Raw genomic sequence first — 20,750 nt, 5'->3', positions numbered from 1 at the left:
ATGTTGTATCTTAAAAACTTTATGATTGCCTGCTAGGATTGTGCCATCTTTTAAATTTTTAATACTGGTGGTTTGCAGAACAATGAAATCTGTGTGTTGGTGCAGAGTGCTCTCTGTGCCGGTGCCCATCATCCTTTCTTCATACCAACTGTCCCTAGTTCTAGGAATTTAATATTTTTAAAAGTTTTACATTGCTGTATATTCAAAGATTTGTTTTATTAATATGCAATAAAGGCTTAGAAATTTTAGTTTTATTCCTTACTTGGTAAATATGGTTAACTATGGAATATATTTACTGCCTCTAGTGAATGTCCTTTATATAATGACTAATTTGAGAGTAATGTGTGCTCTGTAAGTTTGTTTTAAATTGCACTGTTTTTAAAGAAACTGTAGAGGAGCAACAGAAAGCCAAGCAACTTCATAATCAGATTATATTAATCATTTAGTTGAGCAGTTTTTGACTAAGAATCAGACGCCCAAGGAATACATTTATTGCTTTAATCTGCACTCATTGAAGGCATTTATTACCATATACTACAACTTTGTGGTAGGCCATTTTTTTCCTTTTCATTTTTGGCTCTTTGGAAACTTGAATACTTAAGCTTGTACATGATCTTGTGTTTTGCTATCCTTTTTACTGTAAAATGTAAATATTTTAAGGGATATTTTGATTCTAAATGATAAAAGAATTTCTCACCTAAAAAAAAAAACATTTATTTATTAATTACCTAAAAGGTACCAGGCACTTATGTTAGTATACCAATTTTCTTTTATACAAACAACAATAATACCAATGGTTATGACAATGGGGTGATCTTCCTGCTTCCTGGTCATTCCAAGACATTAGAGTGAAATGATGAACAGGTGTGATCCACGGTTCTGTCTGTCTAGAATGTCTAGAAGGTCTCCAAGACCTTCACACAACTGGTCCTTCTCATCCTTTACTTGGCAGCTCTTGCCACACTCAGAGAGATTGTTTCTGACCAACAAAATTCCATACGTGTTCTCATCCCCGTCCTAATTGCAAACTCCCCCACTATTCCCTAACCTAACATTTCCATTTTCTTTATATGAACCACTAACAGTGACTTACAGTGGGTTGTTGTTTCCTCATTTTTCTGCTTCAACCACTACAGCCTAACCCCTCAACTTGTACAGCCTGGTACATAGCTGGTATTCAATAATAAATGTATTTAAGATCAAAACACTTAAAATAATCTCACTGAGGGGGCATCTATACGGCTCAGTCAGTAAAGCAACTGACTGTTGATTTCAGTTCAGTTCATGATCTCAGGGATGGGAGATTAAGCCCCATGTTGGGCTCCATGCTGAGCATGAAGCCTACTTGGGAATCTTTCTGTCCCTCTTCTTCTGCCCCTCCACATCCCCCTCACATGCGCTCTCTCTCTCTCTCTCTCTCTTTTTCTCTAAAAAACAATAATAACAAGCTCACTGAGAAGGTCTCAAGTACCAAGTCACTATACTAGGTATTGGTCCTTGCACAATGCAAGGGTTAAGGACACTGATAGCTGTGCAGTCCAAACTCCACATATAACTTTGGATTCCCCCAAAACTTTACTAGTCTCCTATTGAACTTCCTACTTCAAAAGCAATTAGACTTAAAAACAGCAAAAGTGTATATTAAAAACCAAAATATTGAAATAAGACCTTATATCTCTAGAGTAGAGATCATTAGATCTCTAGATCTAATCTACTTCTTAATCCTCATTTGACCATTGACTCTGTAAACTGAGCACGGAGGTCAAAGTAAATTATAACCTAATGATGAACTTACCAATAACGTAAAGTCAATTAACACATTTTGTATGTCCTATATATTATATACTGTATTCCTACAATATAAACTAAAGAAAAGGTTATTAAGAAAATAATAAGGAAGAGAAGATACATTAACAGTACTGTACGGTATAAAAAAAAAGTCTGAGTGTAAGTGGATAAGCAATTCAAACCCATCTTGTTCAAGGGTCAACTGTATACCTATGCAATGTCACTGAAATTTAACATAGCCCAAATTAGAAATCCACCTGCCCATTCTAACTTTCCCCTTCTTTTCTTGACTCTACTGCCATTTATTTTATTGCCCTTCAAAAATCTTCACATTTCAAAAAAGTGTCCTCAATATTTAGTAAATCACTAAATACTGCTGTGATCATTTTTGTCTGGTATTTCTATAGTGCCCTTAACAGTTTACAAAGTGTTTTCACATTTCATAATACCACTAATACCATTATATTATTGTAATCTCATTACACATACCTGAGAGGTAGGTATTAGAACCATTTTTATGAATGATGTCTGTGACATTCAAACAGGTTAAACAAGTTTTTCTGGGATCCCACAGCTACCAAGTGACAGAACCTGGGTGCCACCGTATCTTTGGACTTCAAACATGGTGCTTGTCAAACACGGTGCTTGCAGCACTGTGTAGCACCTACCTGTGCTAAGAGATCAGGCCCTTTTTACCTCCTTCCATAGCCCATCACCTTAGAAAAGGTCATCATTACTTTGCACTTATGCTTCTTCAAGTATGGCTGCCACAAAGATACTCAAGGCAAACTATTTTAACTATCCAAAATAGTTTTTACCTATTGAAAACACCACTAGACCAGGGATGCCTGGGCATTTCTGGGATTTAGCCCCACATGACAGCAGAGAGCCTGCTTCTCCCTTGCCCTCTGCCCCTCCCCCCACTCATGCTCCCTTTTTCTCTCTCTCTTTCTCAAATAAATAAATAAAATCTTCTAAAAAATAAACAAAACACCACTAAACCAATAATACCACCAATACCATTATATTATTGTAATTTTTATTATAATCCCAATGCTCCTTGTAAATTTACTTAACAATCCAAATAAAGTAGTTTCAGGGCCCCCCGATGGCTCAGTTGAGCTCTGTGCTCAGACTGGAGTCTGCTTCAGATTCTCCCTCTCCCTCCCACTCACTCACTCTCTCTCTCAAATACATAAATAAATATTTTTAAAAATATACATATACATATGCATATCATACATATAGATAGATAGATAGATAGATAGATAGATAGATAGACAGACTGACTTTCAAGTCCCAGGCATTATCTTTTCAAGTTCCAAGTTGTAAAAAACTAAAAATCCAAATTCTTTCTAGATCTCATTAGGAGTTTTGCACATCCATATACACCACAGAATCATATATCTGGCCCTAAGCTGGCCTGGAGTAATTCTTTGGTTATTTAGATAATTTAATTTCAAAACACAAGCTAATTCCTTATCACGTCTAAGCCTCCATTTTCTGCAATACTACCACACAGCTTTCATTAGGTTAAGTTTGTAAATTAATAGAACTGTATTATGCTGGATTATTATATTTAGCACATAAATATTTTATCAATTACAGGTAAAAAGTATAAGGAAATAGTTTTTATGGGCAAATGCAGAGATGAGAGAGTAAAGTCTAAGTATCCCTTTTACATTTTAACATCATTCCATGTTTTTATTTTAAAATAATAGTAAAACAGTACCTCAGAATCCCAAGATGGTTCTTCAGTTTGTTCTGTGAATGCTAATGCTGACAGCGTAACTATAAAATACAGTCACAGATACATTAATGAGAACATGTATTATGAATTTTAAATGTGTATACAAGCCTATCCCCCTTCATGATTACTTCAATAAAATAAAAGTAAAAGCAGTAAAGATTTTCAGAGGGTTGAAGTATTTTCAGGAAGAAAAAGCTGGTAGCAGTCGGGATACTTAAAAAGAAAGACAGCAAAAAGAAAAAGAAAAATATCTTAAAGAAATGGGTAACATAACTGGATCTACATACTGTGATATTTTTTATACTAGCATTTAAGCCTAGAAAAAAATTTATGGATGTTCACTAACTCACCATGTCTATCATTTTCATCTGCCCTGTCAGCAGAAGTCAAACAGTCATTAACTGTTTGAGCTTGTGGAACACTTTCAGTGATACCATCATCCTTTGTTCCAATCGCTGGCCTCTCCTCTCCTTCCTATAAAAACAACAAAAAACAAAAACTCAACTTCAGAAAACATAACATCAATTCACGTGCTCACCCACTCACTCAGAAAGACAAATGCTTCTGTCAAGTCATAGGCACTATCTTGGGAGAAACTGGAAATATAAATAAAAGAGACTGCCATATATACTTGTAGGGGTAGAGATGGACAAAAACAAGAACAGAAGAGGGGCGCCTGGGTGGCTCAGTGGGTTAAGCCACTGCCTTCGGCTCAGGTCATGATCTCAGGGTCCTGGGATCAGGTCCCACATCGGGCTCTCTACTCAGCAGGGGGCCTGCTTCCCTTCCTCTCTCTCTGTGATCTCTTCCCTTCCTCTCTTCTACTGTGATCTCTCTCTGTCAAATAAATAAATAAAATCTTAAAAAAAAAAAGAAGAAGAACAGAAGAGTATCATTTACTGGCTCTACAGGTGAAGTGAATAAAGCACAGTGAAGGCACAAAGGGGAAAACAGTTGTATATGGGAAGCTCAGGAAATGCTGTGAAGGTAGGGCTGTATCTTGAGAGAGAGACAACACAAAGACGGTGTGAAGGGCATTCTAGAAAAGGTAGAATGAGCAAAAGGATGACGTATGGAATAACACAGTAAGTGACAATAGCTACAGAAGGTGGCAAAACTGGAACACGATTTTTGGGTGTGGGATAGAGAGACAGAATTGGAAAATCAGGACTGAAACCAAAAAGGCAAGTATCATGCTGGAATATGAACTTTCTCCTTCAGGTAATGGGTAGCCACTAAAGAAGCAGAGGAGTTACATCACCACGAATATATTCTAGAAAGGTCACTCTGACAGCAATGTAGAGATGAACATAAAGGAACCCAAAGGACACCTGGGTGGCTCAGTGTGTTACAGCCTCTGCCTTCAGCTCAGGTCATGATCCTGGGGTCCGGAGATCAAACCCCAATCAGGCTCTCTGCTCAGTGGGGAGCCTGCTTCCTCCTCTCTCTCTGTCTGCCTCTCTGTCTACTTGTGATCTGTCTGTCAAATAAATAAATAAAATAAAAGAAAGAAAGAAAGAAAGAAAAAGGAACCCAAGCCAGAAGAGGATTTCAAAATTATAGGTGAGAGAGGGAATTATAGTAAGATATGAAAAATGGGAAGCAGGTACAAAATAATGAATGCAGAGAGTGACTAAATGTGATGATTTTATTTAAATATTTTTTTATTTAAATATTTTTAAAGGTTTTATACGTATTTGTCAGAGAGAGAGAGAGAGCACAAGCAAGAAAAGTGGCAGGCAGAGAAATCAGCAGACTCCTCGCTGAGCAAGGAGCCCAACGAGGGACTCAAGCCCAGAACCCTGGGATCATGTCCTGAGCTGAAGGCAGATGCTTAACCGACTGAGCCACCCAGGTGCCCCCTTTTCTAATTAAATTCAATTAATTAACATATAACATATTATTGATTTCAGAGGTAGAGATGTGATTTTTTTTAAAGATTTAATTTATTTATATTTAGAAGGAGAGGGTGTGCATGCAGGTGGAGGGGCAGAGGGAGAGGAAGAGAGAGAATCCTCAAGTAGACTCCCTACTCAGTATGGGGCCCAACCAGGGGCTTCATACCAGGACCCTGAGATCATGACCTGAGCAACACCAACAGTCAGATGCTTAACCGAGCACGCCACCGAAGTGCCCCTGGATGTAGTAATTTCAAGGAAGTTTGGAGTCCAGGATTTTTCCTACTTCATTGTTTCAGTGGTGCTATCTACTAGGATGGGGAAAACAAATGACAGAGCAGATTACAAAAAGTCAGGGAAGAAGAAAGGGTCAGAAACAATGTCTTCAACCTGGGACATACCAAATTTGAAGCACCCAGGAGACTTTTTTAAAAAAGATTTTATTTATTTATTTGTCAGAGACAGAGAGTACAAGTAGAGGGAGGGGCAGGCAGAGGGAGAAGCAGGCTCCCCACTGAACAAGAAGCCCAATGCAGGACTCAATCCCAGCATCCTGGGATCATGACCTGAACCAAAGATAGATGCTTAACTGACTGAGCCACCCAGACATCCTGAAGCACCCAGAAGACTTACGAAGAAAGTTCTAGACAAATACATTTGGAGTAAGAAAAATGACATTACTCATAATGTTAAAAAGATAAATATTGGGTGCCTGGGTGGCTCTGTGGGTTGAGCCTCTGCCTTCAGCTCAGGTCATAATCTCAGGGTCCTGGGATCAAGCTCCACATGGGGCTGTCTGCTCAGCAGGGAGCCTGCTTTCCCCCCCTCTCTCTGCCTGCCTCTCTGCCTCCTGCCTCTCTGTCAAATAAAAGCATAAAAATCTAAAAAAGAAAAGATAAATATATATACTAAATATAGATATATTAAAATATACTAATCTGATATAATTAAATAATGTAAACCTACACAGAACTCTTGAAATTTTCAGAATAAAAATAAAAGCGGGGGGGGGAACCCATGGGATTCAATATTTCAATTACATACTTCAACATTAGTCTCAAGGATACAAAATATATTTTTATTAACGTAGGCAAGTTAATGGGCACCTAGGTGGCTTGGTTGGTTAAGCATCTGACCCTTGATTTTGGCTCAGGTGACGATCTCAGGTTTATGAGACTGAGTCCCACATCACGCTCCTGCTCAGCAGGGAGTCTGCTTCTTTCCCTCTCTCTTCCTCTCCACCCCCAACTCTCTCTCGCCCTTGCTCTGAAATAAATAAATCTTTAGAAAAAAATATATAAGCAAGATCCATTTCTGTAATGAATACCATCTTTAAGATTAATAAAGATTTAACTGCAAAACACCAATTCAACATTTTTATAAGAATACTCATTTTTAAAAATTAATCTTAAAAGATTTAAATTATATAAGAGAAATATGGGATTTTAGAATTCTGAGGCATTTTTAAGTACTACTATGATGTATGAGAAAAATATAAAACTCTATTTTAAAATTCACATGGTTTTCTTATTCCACTGTGAACAGCATATTTCACCAGTAGTTAAGGACCAGAGAAAGAATCTAGTATTAAAAAATAATCATGATCATCCAAGTTGAAGGTTTTAAAGTCTCCAAATACAAGTGTCATTATCAAGCAGAACACAATATTCACATGAGGAAAGAAGAAAAGGACAAAAAAAAAATCAAATCACCAGTATTTCTGAGTTTCAGATATGAAAGAATTCACATGTTAAATTTAACAACTATGGGAACTCCTGGCTGGCTCAGTGGGAAGAATGTGTGATTCTCTCCCCCCCCAATTTATTTATTTTCAGAAAAACAGTATTCATTATTTTTTCACCACACCCAGTGCTCCATGCAATCCATGCCCTCTATAATACCCACCACCTGGTACCCCAACCTCTCACACCCCCGGCACTTCAAACCCCTCAGATTGTTTTTCAGAGTCCATAATCTCTCATGATTCACCTCCCCTTCCAATTTACCCCGACTCCCTTCTCCTCTCTAACACCCCTTGTCCTCCATGATATTTGTTATGCTCCACAAATAAGTGAAACCATATGATAATTGACTCTCTCTGTTTGACTGATTTCACTCAGCATAATCTCTTCCAGTCCTGTCCATCTTGCTACAAAAGGTGGGTATTCATCCTTTCTGATGGAGGCATAATACTCCATAGTGTATATGGACCACATCTTCCTTATCCATTCATCCGTTGGAGGGCATCTTGGTTCTTTCCATAGTTTGGCGACCGTGGCCATTGCTGCTATAAACATTGGGGTACAGATGGCCCTTCTTTTCACGACATCTGTATCTTTGGGGTAAATACCCAGGAGTGCAATTGCAGGGTCATAGGGAAGCTCTATTGTTAATTTCTTGAGGAATCTCCACACTGTTCTCCAAAGAGACTGCACCAACTTGCATTCCCGCCAACAGTGTAAGAGGGTTCCCCTTTCTCCACATCCTCTCCAACACATGTTGTTTCCTGTTTTATTAATTTTGGCCATTCTAACTGGTGTAAGGTGATATCTCAATGTGGTTTTAATTTGAATCTCCCTGAGGGCTAATGATGATGAACATTTTTTTCATGTGTCTGATAGCCATTTGTATGTCTTGATTGGAGAAGTGAACAGACACTTCTCCAATCAAGAAGTGTCTGTTCACTTCTCCAATCAAGAATGTGTGATTCTTGATCTCAGGGTTGTGAGTTCAAGCCCCAGTTTGGGTAGAGAGATTACTTAAAATTTTTTAAATCTAAAAAGAACCCCCCAAAAAAACTAATAGCTATGAATACTATAGCTTCCTGATAATATAAAATGTATCCACTATTGGAGATATTTGAAAAAGTAAAAGTCATCTTCCAGAAATAATTTTGTATACTCTGTTAGCAACCCTTCCTTCCTTATGATTCTATAATGACAAATAGTTCATATTAGAAAAAAACTATAAATTGTGAGTTCATTCATTCATAAAAAAGCAATTGTGTGTGTATGTATCTATAATATGCAGATACAATTAAAAATCAATCAGAATCAAGAAACAAGATGTTAGGGGCACCTGGGTGGCTTAGTGGGTTAAAGCCTATGCCTTCAGCTCAGGTCATGATCCCAGGGTCCTGGGATTGAGCCCCACATCAGGATCTCTGCTCAGCAGGGAGCCTGCCTCCCCCCCAACCCCCTTCACCTGCCTCTCGGCCTACTTGTGATCTCTGTCTGTCAAATAAATAAATAAACTCTTGGGGCGCCTGGGTGGCTCAGTGGGTTAGGCCGCTGCCTTCGGCTCAGGTCATGATCTCAGGGTCCTGGGATCGAGTCCCGCATCGGGCTCTCTGCTCAGCGAAGAGCCTGCTTCCCTCTCTCTCTCTCTCTGCCTGCCTCTCCATCTAATTGTGATTTCTCTCTGTCAAATAAATAAATAAAATCTTTTAAAAAAATTAAATAAATAAATAAATAAACTTAAAAAAAAAGAAACAAAATTTTATATTTTTTCTTTAAGAGTGTTGCAGCTTAAAATTTATTTCATTTAATGGATAAATATTAAGAACCTCACTTACATAGTCAGAAATTTCAGTTTTAAGTAATGAAAAGACTACATAAAGTGTTTACTTATCTCCTCTCTTTATTCTCAAAAAGATCTAAAAACTTACCAAGATTATACCACACGGTAAATAAATTAGAAATCACAATAAAGAGCACCTGGTTGGCTCAGTTGGTTAAGCATCTGCCTTCAACTCAGGTCATGATCCCAGGGTCCTGGGATTGAATCCTGCTTCAGGCTCCCTGCTCAGTAGGGAGTCTGCTTCTCCTCTGCCTCTCTCCCACCTCTTATACTCTCTCTCTCTTACACATACAGAAAAAATAAAAATAAAATCTTAAAAAAAAAAAAACAAGAAAGATAATGGCCAAAACTCAAAATTCATAATAAATTTGAATAAGGCCTAAAACAGATTTCACTTTGCATTATCTATAAACACATGTTTTGCTAAATTAAATATACAATATCACACTCTATCAACTTAAAGGTAAGGATAAAATTTTCTTCCACTTCTTCATAAAAATAAGCTGTAAGTCATTCAGAGGAGTCTGAGCATTTTTTAATTACCTGACTTAATTTTCTTAATTTTCACTTAAAATAATTTCTACCATATTTTATGATGTAGAGTATCTGCTCTCCCATAGCCCCACAACTGCTATTGTGTTTTTATAATAATCTCTCTCAACTCTGCAAGTTTACATTTATATCGCCCTTCTTAAATGAATTCTTTGTCTTCAGCTCCTCCTTCATCTTCACATACATCTACAGCAGTTCTTTCCAGTTGCTCTGTAATTCTTTCCTTCCATAATGAAATACCTAAGAACGGTTCACTCCCACCAACCTTTATAAATCTCAATCCAATTACCTCTCTACCATTATGACACTGTTTTCTCTTATGATCTTGAGGACTTCCATTTCTTCCTAAGATTCTTTTCATCCTAAGGATCAAGAGGATGATATATGAAAAAAAAATAGGGGAAAAGTTTAAAATGAAACAACTTACCTTTGTAAGACCAAGGCCTAGCAATGTGAAAGAAGGTTTTAGAATAGAATCAGGTGATGGCAAAGCCAGAGGAGAAGAGTCACAGACATCGACGGATGGTTTGGAAGGAACGCCAACCGTATGTTCACACTTGTTATCAGAATTATCATTCTCAAATAAAGTTTTATCTCCCGGTGATACAAGGCCAAGTTTTGCTTCCATTTAGTAAAAAACAAAATAAAGAGAACATGAAAATATCTGTAATTTCGAATTACTAACACAAGAACAGACAAACATCAGTGAATAACACAAGTCTTCAAACAGCTTACAGTTCTTGAAATGCTGAGAAACATTCCTTTGCTTCCTTAAGTTTGGTTTTGAGGTATTCTAGAAAAAAAATTAATAGTTTTAAGGATTACAAGTAACACATTTGGTAAAATAATTATAACATTCACCATTATCAAATGAGCACCATTACACAAAGAACATGGATTTTGGAATCATTCAAATGTAGATTCAAATCTCAGTTCTGTCATTTACTAGCCTACATTTTCTCATGGGGTGAGGATTATGAGAGATTTAATAGCTAGTCCCAAAATGTTATTTTCCTTACTCCTGATTATTACAAATTCTTCCTCAAAAAGTTAACAATAAAGCTATCCTACAACCCAGCAATTACACTACTAGGTATTTATCCAAAGGATACAAATGTAGCATCCTGAAGGGGTACCTGCACCCCAATGTCTATTCCAGCAATGTCCACAATAGCCAAATTATGGAAAGAACCTAGATGTCCATTGACAGATGAATGGATAAAGAAGACCCCCACCATACACACACACACACACACACACACACACAATGAAATATTACTCAGCCATCAAAATGAATGAAATCTTTCCACTTGCAATGACATGAATGGAACTAGAGGGTATGATGCTAAGCAAAATTAAGTCAGTCAGAGAAAGACAAATACCATGATTTCACTCATATGTGGAATTTAAGAAACAAAACAGATGAACATACAGGAAGGGAGGGGGAAAAAAGATGAAAACAGAGAAGGAGGCAGATCCTACAAGACTCTTTTTTTTTTTTTTTTTTTTTTTTAGTTAGTCCCTGTAAAGGGATTTCTTTTTTTTTTTTTTAATTTAATTTTTTATGAACATATATTTTTATCCCCAGGGGTACAGATTTGTGAATCGCCAGGTTTACACACTTCACAGCACTCACCAAAGCACAGACCCTCCCCAATGTCCATAACCCCACCCCCCTTGAAGACTCTTAACTATAGAAAAGAACCTGAGGGTTGCTAGAGGGAGGTGGGCTGGGAGTGGGAGGATTACGCGGGAGTGGAATAACTGAGTGATGGACATTAAAGAGGGTACTTGAATTAATGAGCAGTGGGTGTTGTACACAACTGATGAATCACTGAATTCTACTTCTGAAACCAATAATACAGTATATGTAAAATAAATAGAATTGAAATTTCAAAAATGTTTAAATACTTTCTTTACCAAAATAACCTAAAATAAAAATTTAGTCCTAGGTAATTAAAAGTATTATTGAAAAAAAAACTAACATTAAGAAATGTTAAATATTTAATTATTTTTAAAATGTATTTGCATGATTTACATTTGCATGAATATCTCTTACAGGAGAAAATATTAAAATTTAGTTTTTAGTAGTATCAGGTAAGTTGGAATTGCAAACAATTTAAGTTGCTTTTGTTTGCCAAAATGCTAAAGACAGGAACACCTGGGTGCCTCATTCAGTTAAGCATCTGCCTTTGGCTCAGGATTCTAGGATAGAGTCCCACATTGGGCTCCTTGCTCAGCATGGAGCCTGCTTATCCCTCTGCCTGCTGCTCCCCGCATGTGCAGTCTCTATCAAATAAATATTTTTTTAAAAATCCTAAAGACAAGTGATTGTTTAAATTTAGTTCCTTCCAGAAAAGAGAAAAAAATCATCATATACCTTGTGGGGCATGATTCATGAAAAACCACACACAAAAAACAGAAAGTCATAACCAAATATGTTGACAGTGGAGACAGAAAGAGATGGGCTGAAACAATAGACACTAAAGTTTTCTGCAAGGAAAAATTAGGGTAGGAATAAGTCATTAAAAAAAAAAGCTTTGGGGGGAAAGGAAGAAAAAAGGAAAAATATAAGACATGACCAATCAATCAAGCACGAGTGTAAGACAAGGAAAAAAAGGAAAAATGTAAGTTAAAAAATGGTATGTAGAAAAAACATACTTTTCAGTATATGTAAGTGTGATTATGGATATACCATAAACAGAAGTCTCTTAAAATTTTTCAATTACATATTATAAATATATATTATATACATATTATAAATACATATAAAACAGAGGCTTTTTTTCATATTATATCCCTAATACTACTGACTTTTCTCACTCTACAATTATTTATTTATAAATACTATAGTAAAGAATTTAATTTTTTGGCTATAAAGTAAATTGCTCAATTAGTGGCCATCTATCACTACCTGAAAGCCATAATTATCTCTCAAGAGAAAAAATAGAAAAAGAAATGTTTCTAATACATCAGCTTTCACATGAAGAAAGAATTGGTAATAAGAATTCTAAGGAGAAATATATACATTGAAAGGATATATCCAATGGGGCACAAATGGGGTTATAGAAAAAAGTTGAGGAATTTTTATCAAAAAAATTTTTAAATTTAATTTTGTGTGTGTTCCAAAATTCATTGTTTATGCACCACACCCAGTGCTCCATGGAAAAGATGCCCTCCTTAATACCCACCACCAGGATCAACCAACGCCCCCCACCTGCCTCCCCTCCAAAACCCTGTTTGTTTCTGAGTCCACAGCACTCATGGTTTGTCTCCCCCTACTATTTCCCCCAACCCACTTCTCCTCTCCATCTCCCAATGTCCTCCATGTTATTCCTTGTGCTCCACAAGTAAGTGAAACCATATGATAATTGACTCTCTCTGCTTGACTTATTTCACTCAGCATAATCTTTGCCAGTCCCGTCCCTGTTGATACAAAAGTTGGGTATTCATCCTTTCTGATGGAGGCATAATACCCCATTGTATATATGGGCCATATCTTCTTTATCCATTTATCTGTTGAAGGGCTTCTTGGTTCTTTCCACAGTTTGTCAACTGTGGCCATTGCTACTATGAACGTTGGGGTACAGATGGCCCTTCTTTTCACTATACCTGTATCTTTGGGGTAAATACCCAGTAGTGCAATTGCAGGGTCATAGGGTAACACTGTTTTCCAAAGTGGCTGCACCAACTTGCATTCCCACAAACAGTGTAAGAGGGTTCCCCTTTCTCCACATCCTCTCCAACACTTGTTGTTTACTGTCTTGTTGATTTTGGCCATTGTAACTGGTGTAAGGTGGTATCTCAATGTGTTTTTGATTTGAATCTCTCTGATGGCTAATGACGATGAACACATGGAACTGGCACAAAAACAGACACATATCCAAGAAAAAACAATTTGCAATAAATAACTGGGTCCACTAAAGATTCATTTAGGCATGAGAATTATAAAAGTCATGTTAGAAGAAAAGAAAGAGAGAGAGAAAGAAAAAGGAAAAGAAAAGGAAGAAAAGTCATAATACGATAATTTAAAACTCACAGTAAGAATCCTTATCCTTGACCAAATGTCCTATTTCCTCCATGATGGGAAAGCTTTTTCCAATATAACTTTTCTGTCATGATACATTTCCAGCCTATTTTTTCCACCTTCGTTATTTAACGGAGTTAAAAAAAAATTTCAACTTGTCATATTTCTATAAAATGGTTTGTTCTGACCAACTTTCCACTTCAAACATAAAATGATGATAGGCAGGCCACTGTTAAATTTTAAGAGTAAATAATACACAAAACTAAATTCAGAGCAGGAAAATTAATTTCACAAGAGAGTACATTACCTTTGTATTCAAACTTAAGTCTTCATCACCTGATGCAGGCCATGAAGCATCATCATCACCAGGTTTAATGGAAATACTTTAGAGCAAAAATACACAACAAAAACAAGTTCATGAAAAAGAAAAACTGAGTGAAAGGTCAGCTATCTACTTATTGAATGAAGTTTCTTGATGTAATTGAACTTTGACCTCTGTTTTTGTTATTTTTTTATTTTAATTCCAGTATTATTAACACACAGTGCTGTATTATTTCATGTATACAATATAATGATTTGGTAATTCCATCACCCAGTGCTCATCACGACAAGTGCATTCCTTAACCCTTAGCTCCTATTTCACCCGTTCCCCCACCCATCTCCCCTCTGGTAACCATCAACTTGTTCTCTATATTTAAGAGTCAGTTTCTTGGTTGTCTGTCTCTCATTTTTTATTTTTTTCTTTGCTCATTTCTATTGTTTCTTAAATTCTACATATGAGTGAAATCTTATAGTATTTGTCTTTCTCTGACAACTCTGCTTAGCACAATATTCTCTAGTTCCCTCCATTTCACTGCAAATGACAAATTTTGATTCTTTTCTATGGCTGAATATTCCATTGTGTATATATATATATATATATATATATATATATATATATATATATGTCACTTCTTCTTTATCCATTCATCTATCAATGGACACTTGGGTTGACTATTGTTAACTAATGCTGTAGTAACCACAGGGGTACATGTATCCCTTCGAATTGGTGTTTTCTTATTTTGGGGAGTAAATACCCAATAGTGTGATTACTGCATTGTAGGGTAGTTCAATTTTTAACTTTTGGAGGAAACTCCATACTGTTTCCACAGTGGCTGCGTTAGTTTGCATTCCCACCAATAATCAAATAGGATTCCTTTTTCTCCATATACTTGCCGACATTGTTACTTGTTTTTTTTTTTCTTTTAAGCATTCTGACAGGTATGCTGTGGTATCTCATTGTAGTGTTGATTTCCATTTGCCTGATGATGAGTGATGCTGAGTATCTTCTTAGATGTCTGTAGGTCATCTGTATGTTTTCTTTGGGAAAATGTCTGTTCGTGTCTTCTGATAATTTTTTTTTACATTTACTTTTTTTAAATTTTTTAATATATTTTTTAAATTTATTTTTTATTTATTTTCAGCATAACAGTATTCATTATTTTTGCACCACACCCAGTGCTCAATTCTGATAATTTTTAAATTGGGTTGTGTTTTGGGTGCTGAGTTCTATCAATTCTTTATATTTGTATACTAACCCTTTACTGGCTATGTCATTTGCAAATATCTACTCCTATTCCATAGGTTGCCTTTTCGTTGTGTGGATTGATTCCTTCACTGTGCAAAAGCTTTTGATTTTGATGTAGTCCCAACTTGCTCCTGAGGCAAGAGCAGTAAAAGCAAAAGTAAACAGAAACAGACCCAGAAATACAGAGAATTCTGTATCACCAGAAGGGAAGGGGGTGGGAGGATGGACAAAATGGGTAAAGGGGAATGTGAGGTTCAGGATTCCAGTTATAGTAAGTCACAGGGATACAAGTACAGCATAGGGAATACAGTCAACGGTATTGTAATAGCATTATGCAGTAAGAGATAGTAGCTACGCTTATGGTAGGCGTGGTGTAACATTCAGAGTTCTTAAATCTCCTGAAACACATCACATTATGTGTCAACTATGCTTCAATTTAAATAAATAAACAAACAAATATACACATGTTAAAGAACAAATTTATGTTATTAGTGGGAATACTGTTCCCAGAGAGGTTAAAAACAATAAGGTCCAACTTTTTCCCTACACAGGTCCTGCCTTATTTTAGGGACCTTATGAACCTTCATAAGCACTGAGATACCCAAGAAGAGAGACTGCTATAAAAATAGAGTCCTGGTAGCTGTGCCTCTATTTCCCTATACACCGCCTAATATTTTCTTTCTGTGAGCTCTTAGATCACTCTTTTTCAGGGCTCAGTGGTACCCTCCAAGCTTTTAAATCTTTAGCCTATGAAAGCAGATTCCCAAAACAAGCATAGCTTCAAATGGCCAAGAATAGGAGCCATTTCCTGCTCCTGGAGACAAGCTAAACTGAAAGTCATCCATGTAATCATCTCAATGTAGACATGTTACCAACTACCCAAATGAAGCTCTGTTGCTGATTTGACAGCCAGTCTTAGCCCACCAAACCCTACATGTACATGGGAAAGACATCAAAGAATTAGAAAAAGAGGTGGAGTGAGGAGACCCCTACCTTGGGCCATATATCTGTGTGGTTCAGAATCTCCATCCCCCCTTAGATACTCAAGAGGATCTTAGCCAAGATTGGGCTGGAAGTAGATGATATCACATTCCTATATGCTGTAAAAAGCCTTCCCCATGGCTCAAATGATTTTAAAACCTCTCAACAGCAGGGAGTGGGAAGTCGGGGTACAAGGTGGTGGGTATTATAGAGGGCATGGATTGCATGGAACACTGGGTGTGGTGCAAAAATAATGAATACTGTTATGCTTAAAATAAATAATAAATAAATCTAAAAATAAATAAATAAATAAATAAAAGAGAAACAAAAAGAAAAAAGAAAGAAAGAAAACCTGAAGTATGCTAGTTCATTCAATTAAACAAATCATCAAAAAAAATGCTCGTGATTCTCTTGAACCTTCTATTTTAATATGCTTTTCTAAACAACTCCCAATATCCTGTGTTCTTCATTCCTTCCCATGTGTGTGTGTTCTTCATTTCTGTAATCCATCTTTATCTAACTTATCATATGCCCAAATATTCTGACATCTTTTCTAAAACTCTTATTCCTATCCAGCCCAGTGTTGTTATTCTTGAAAGTTGGCCTCTCCTGCCAATTCCTTCCTTACACACCTTCACTGTGTTCACTAGACCCACTCCCCATCTTTCTATTATTAAAACATTCACCTATTAAGATGAGAAAAAAAGGGGAAACCTGAATGTAAATTTCATTTCTGTCACTTATCATATCCAAATAAGTTACTTTAATCTCTTTTGCATTTCAAATTCTCCATTTAAATAATCACTTGGTGAGGATGTTAAACACAGGTTGTAGTACCAGAGAGTATTTTGATTAGTTCATCTCTAAGATGTCCTAAAAAACCTGAAATTCTATGTGCTTTTGATTTTGTCTACAGAAAAACAGAGAATACTTAGCTGTCAGAAAGGGAAAAAATGAAATAAAAGAAATGCCAAGAAAAGAAGAAAAGAAAGAAAAAAGAAAAAAACAAGAAAAGATTATAGAAAAGTCAACAGAGAAAAGGAAAAAAATCTACAAAAAAAGAAAAAGCTTCAAGGTCAAGGGAACTAGCCTAAAGGAAAAACTAGACTGGGAACTCAGTAAACAGAGAATCATTTAGAAATATCCTCTAAAGAGATGATAAAATTAATTAACGTATCATGGCTACACCTAAATTACATATACATCACTTCTGGAAAATCATTCATCTCAAGGAAAGCAGACATCTCTATATCTAAGAACTTGCCTGATTAGGTCTTGCTTATATAAAAGCTATGTACTATGGCCATAGGTAATTAGAGCCATCCTAAAATCTTTAACAGTAAAAACAAGAGACTAGTTGCCACTGCACTAATTACCCCTAGTTATCACTAGTTGTCAAATATATTAGGACAAATGCTTGGACTAACCTGGTTTCTTAGGAAAACGCTAAATAAGCAAACACATAACTAAATTACTCTCTGAATTGATCTGACTAGGATCTGTACCTTAACCCCAGTACTGCTGAGGGACAAAAGAATTGATGTGGAAGTCACGCAGGCTGACAGTCAAATCATGGGTCTACTACTCGTTTTGTTTTTGTTTTTGTTTTTTACATTAAAGGATTCCTTTATGATACCCTCCTTAAACAGAAACACAATTCAAACATAAACACACTTGTAAAACTCTTTTTCTCTTAATCAAAACTTCACTGACTTTCTCTGCTTGACTTATTTCGCTAAGCATGATACGCTCTAGTTGGGAGACAAACCATAAGTGACTCTTAATCTCACAAAACAAACTGAGGGTTGCCGGGGGGAGGGGGTTTGGGAGAAGGGGGTGGGATTATGGACATTGGGGAGGGTATGTGATTTGGTGAGTGCTGTGAAGTGTGTAAACCTGGTGATTCACAGACCTGTACCCCTGGGGATAAAAATATATGTTTATAAAAATAAAAAAATTAAAAAAAAAAAAAAAAAAAAAAAAAAAAACTTCACTGACTACCACACTCAGCCACTAGTGGCATTTGGATGCAAAGGTTTCACTTGTGCTAATCTGGACAAGCCAAGGCAGAGACTGATTTGGAGACTTAACAGACACCCCTGCCAGTGGGCTCCTGCTGCTGTTGCTGCTGCTGCTGCTGCTTCCAGACAGCGCTGGTGGCATCTACTTAGGTTTTCTGCTTACAGCTTCAGCTGGAAGGTTTGCATATTTGTAGTGGTTTCCGAATGGCCTCTTCATTGATAAAGGAAGGCTGAGATTCTGATTTCAGGGCAGCTGGAGCACAGTCTCTTGAAGTCACTTCCAAAGTATCACTTTTGGATTTAGGTTTCTTCTCCTTTTTTTCAACTGGGGATTTTACCTTCACTTCTTTCTTTTTAATTTCTTCCACTTTATTTTCTCCCAGAGTGAAGTTCGCATCATCATCTTCTTCTTTCTCCCTAAAATCAGACTCAATCTCAGACTCTCCACCAGCGGTTCAGAGTCCTCAGCACTACCGCCATCACTGCCTTCCGAAAGAATCTTCCTCTGTTGTACCACAGCTTTTATTTTTTTTTAATTTATTTATTTGACAGAGAGAGATCACAAGTAGGCAGAGAGGCAGGCAGAGAGAGAGAGGAGAAAGCAGGCTCCCCGGTGAGCAGAGAGCCTGATGCGGGACTCGATCCCAGGACCCTGAGATCATGACCTGAGCAGAAGGCAGCGGCTTAACCCACTGAGCCACCCAGGCGCCCTGTACCACAGCTTTTGATGCTGTTTTTCTTTTTCCTTGAGCACCGCACACATCATCTTCCTCGGTAAACTTATCCAAATCTAAATCATCACTGGCTACACTGCAATCGGAGAGATGGGGAGCCTTAGTCATTGTCCCAATTTCGCTGATGCCATATTTTTTTTGGTGCTTGTAGCTTGAGCCTCTCCCACATCAATGGTGACCGTTGGAAGTTCCTTCACTGATAAAGCTAGCACCACTTCTAAGTCTCGCTGGTAGAGTTCGTCACCTAAAGCCATCCTTTTTTAGGGGTTTTCTCTTATAGTGGGATATCTTCTTTCTGGAGATTCTTCAGTTTAGGTTTCCTTGTTTCTAGTATTAATAACTCTTTTGGTGTTGTTCTGGGCTTCTTATTCAAAGGTGTGGTTGCGGAAACAAAGTCATCATCGCTGCCAGAATTTTCAAACTGTGAGTAACTGACTAGCTTCTTATGCCTCACGGGGGGCACCATGGCCCCCTCCAAGACCGAAAATTCACAGCGTTCAAGCTCTTGTTAGCAGCAGTGGTGGTTTCTGGGTCTGCTACTCTTTAACTATAGAATCATAGGTCAATTAATCAGTGTTCCTGAACCACAGCTGACTAATTAATAAAAAAATAGGCTGTAACAGCACATCTACTTTGAGATGCTATTGTAATGACTATGTAAGTAATAAATGTCAAGCACATAATATAGTGCCTAGCACACAGTAGAACTCTCAACAAATGCTTTTCTCTGCATTCCCTTGTTAACACAGAATTTGTAAAAAAAAAAAAAAAAAAAAAATCCACAAAAATCCTACCTGATTATAAAGTCTTCTTCAGAAGTATTATTCACTGCTAAAGAAAAAAGCAAAATACATTTTAAATAAACAACAGAAAAATACAGAATATTCAAAGTCTAAGACTGATGTTGTGTTAAAAAGTATTCTTCGGGACCATACCTGGCAACCACACTGGAGTGAATATTAATTATACTATTGGTAGGCAGTTAACTCGCTAAGAAATCTTACTTTCTCCTCTACATTTACCAAATGGAAGAAAAGAATGGTATTTATCAGAATTTGATACCTACAAGTGGATGTTTATAATGACCACAATTTTAACCAAACCCTTGAAACTGACAGAAAATGGTGTCATTAGCAGAATCATCATCATAGACTGACAATGTCAGGATTCTTCTGGATTCTTCAGGACTTTTCACTATGAGGCGCAGTTAAAAGAGACTATACTTATTTTGCTGTAACACAACAGAACTTCTCCAGATCTCCAGCAGGGGCTGTTAAGTTTGGGGTGAAACACCTCATCACAAAGTTTGGTCTACAGCCACTCTACTTTGCAGCATGGCAAAACATAGCAAACAGACTCTCTCTGGCCTTATTTCCAATTGCAAGGTATGAAAGCTTTTAGTGATTTTAGTGATTCTGGTTCTCTTGAGATGACCTATTTTCATTGCTGGAGAGTCTATTTGGATCCACCTCTTAGACCAGAATGGTACCAATGATTTGGCTAGGTAGCAGGATATGATGTCATTGTTCTCAACATTCCCCACTATGTGACAAACGTCTGTAGAAATCACACTTTTTCAGTCTGTAAGGCATATGTCATCAGATCCTACACTGATGAACATAACAAAGGACAAAGATTATCTTGAATCACTATATTCAATTACCTTGGAATTTTAGTTTTTAAAAAATTCAAGAAGATATCCACTGTATGATTGCAACTATATGCCATTCTGGTAAAAGTAAAACTTTTTAAGTTAGGAGTTAAGGGTTGCAGCAAGGGGAACAGGCACAGCACAGAGAAATGTTAAGGCAGTGAAACTATTCTATATGATACCACATGATAGATACATGTCA

General features: G+C 36.9%; 1 long non-coding RNA gene and 1 pseudogene across 1 annotated transcript; both read right to left on the bottom strand.

The window, feature by feature from the left end:
* Nucleotides 1-3,532: 3,532 nt before the first annotated feature.
* Nucleotides 3,533-10,355, bottom strand: LOC123388838. Its single transcript, XR_006603346.1, has 4 exons — nt 10,303-10,355; nt 9,995-10,188; nt 3,889-4,012; nt 3,533-3,579 (listed from the first exon to the last, which is right to left on the bottom strand). It is a non-coding gene; the product is annotated as an uncharacterized LOC123388838 (long non-coding RNA).
* Nucleotides 10,356-18,148: 7,793 nt separating this feature from the next.
* LOC123388844 lies at nt 18,149-19,363 on the bottom strand (annotated as a pseudogene).
* Between the last annotated feature and the right edge of the window lie 1,387 nt (nt 19,364-20,750).

Source organism: Mustela putorius, unplaced genomic scaffold (genome assembly GCF_011764305.1).
Source record: "Mustela putorius furo isolate JIRA1106 unplaced genomic scaffold, ASM1176430v1.1 tig00003913_pilon_pilon_pilon, whole genome shotgun sequence".
Classification (NCBI taxonomy): Eukaryota; Metazoa; Chordata; class Mammalia; order Carnivora; family Mustelidae; genus Mustela; species Mustela putorius.
The sequence above is the reverse complement of the archived record's forward strand: the minus strand, read 5'-3'. Positions and strand labels throughout refer to the sequence as shown.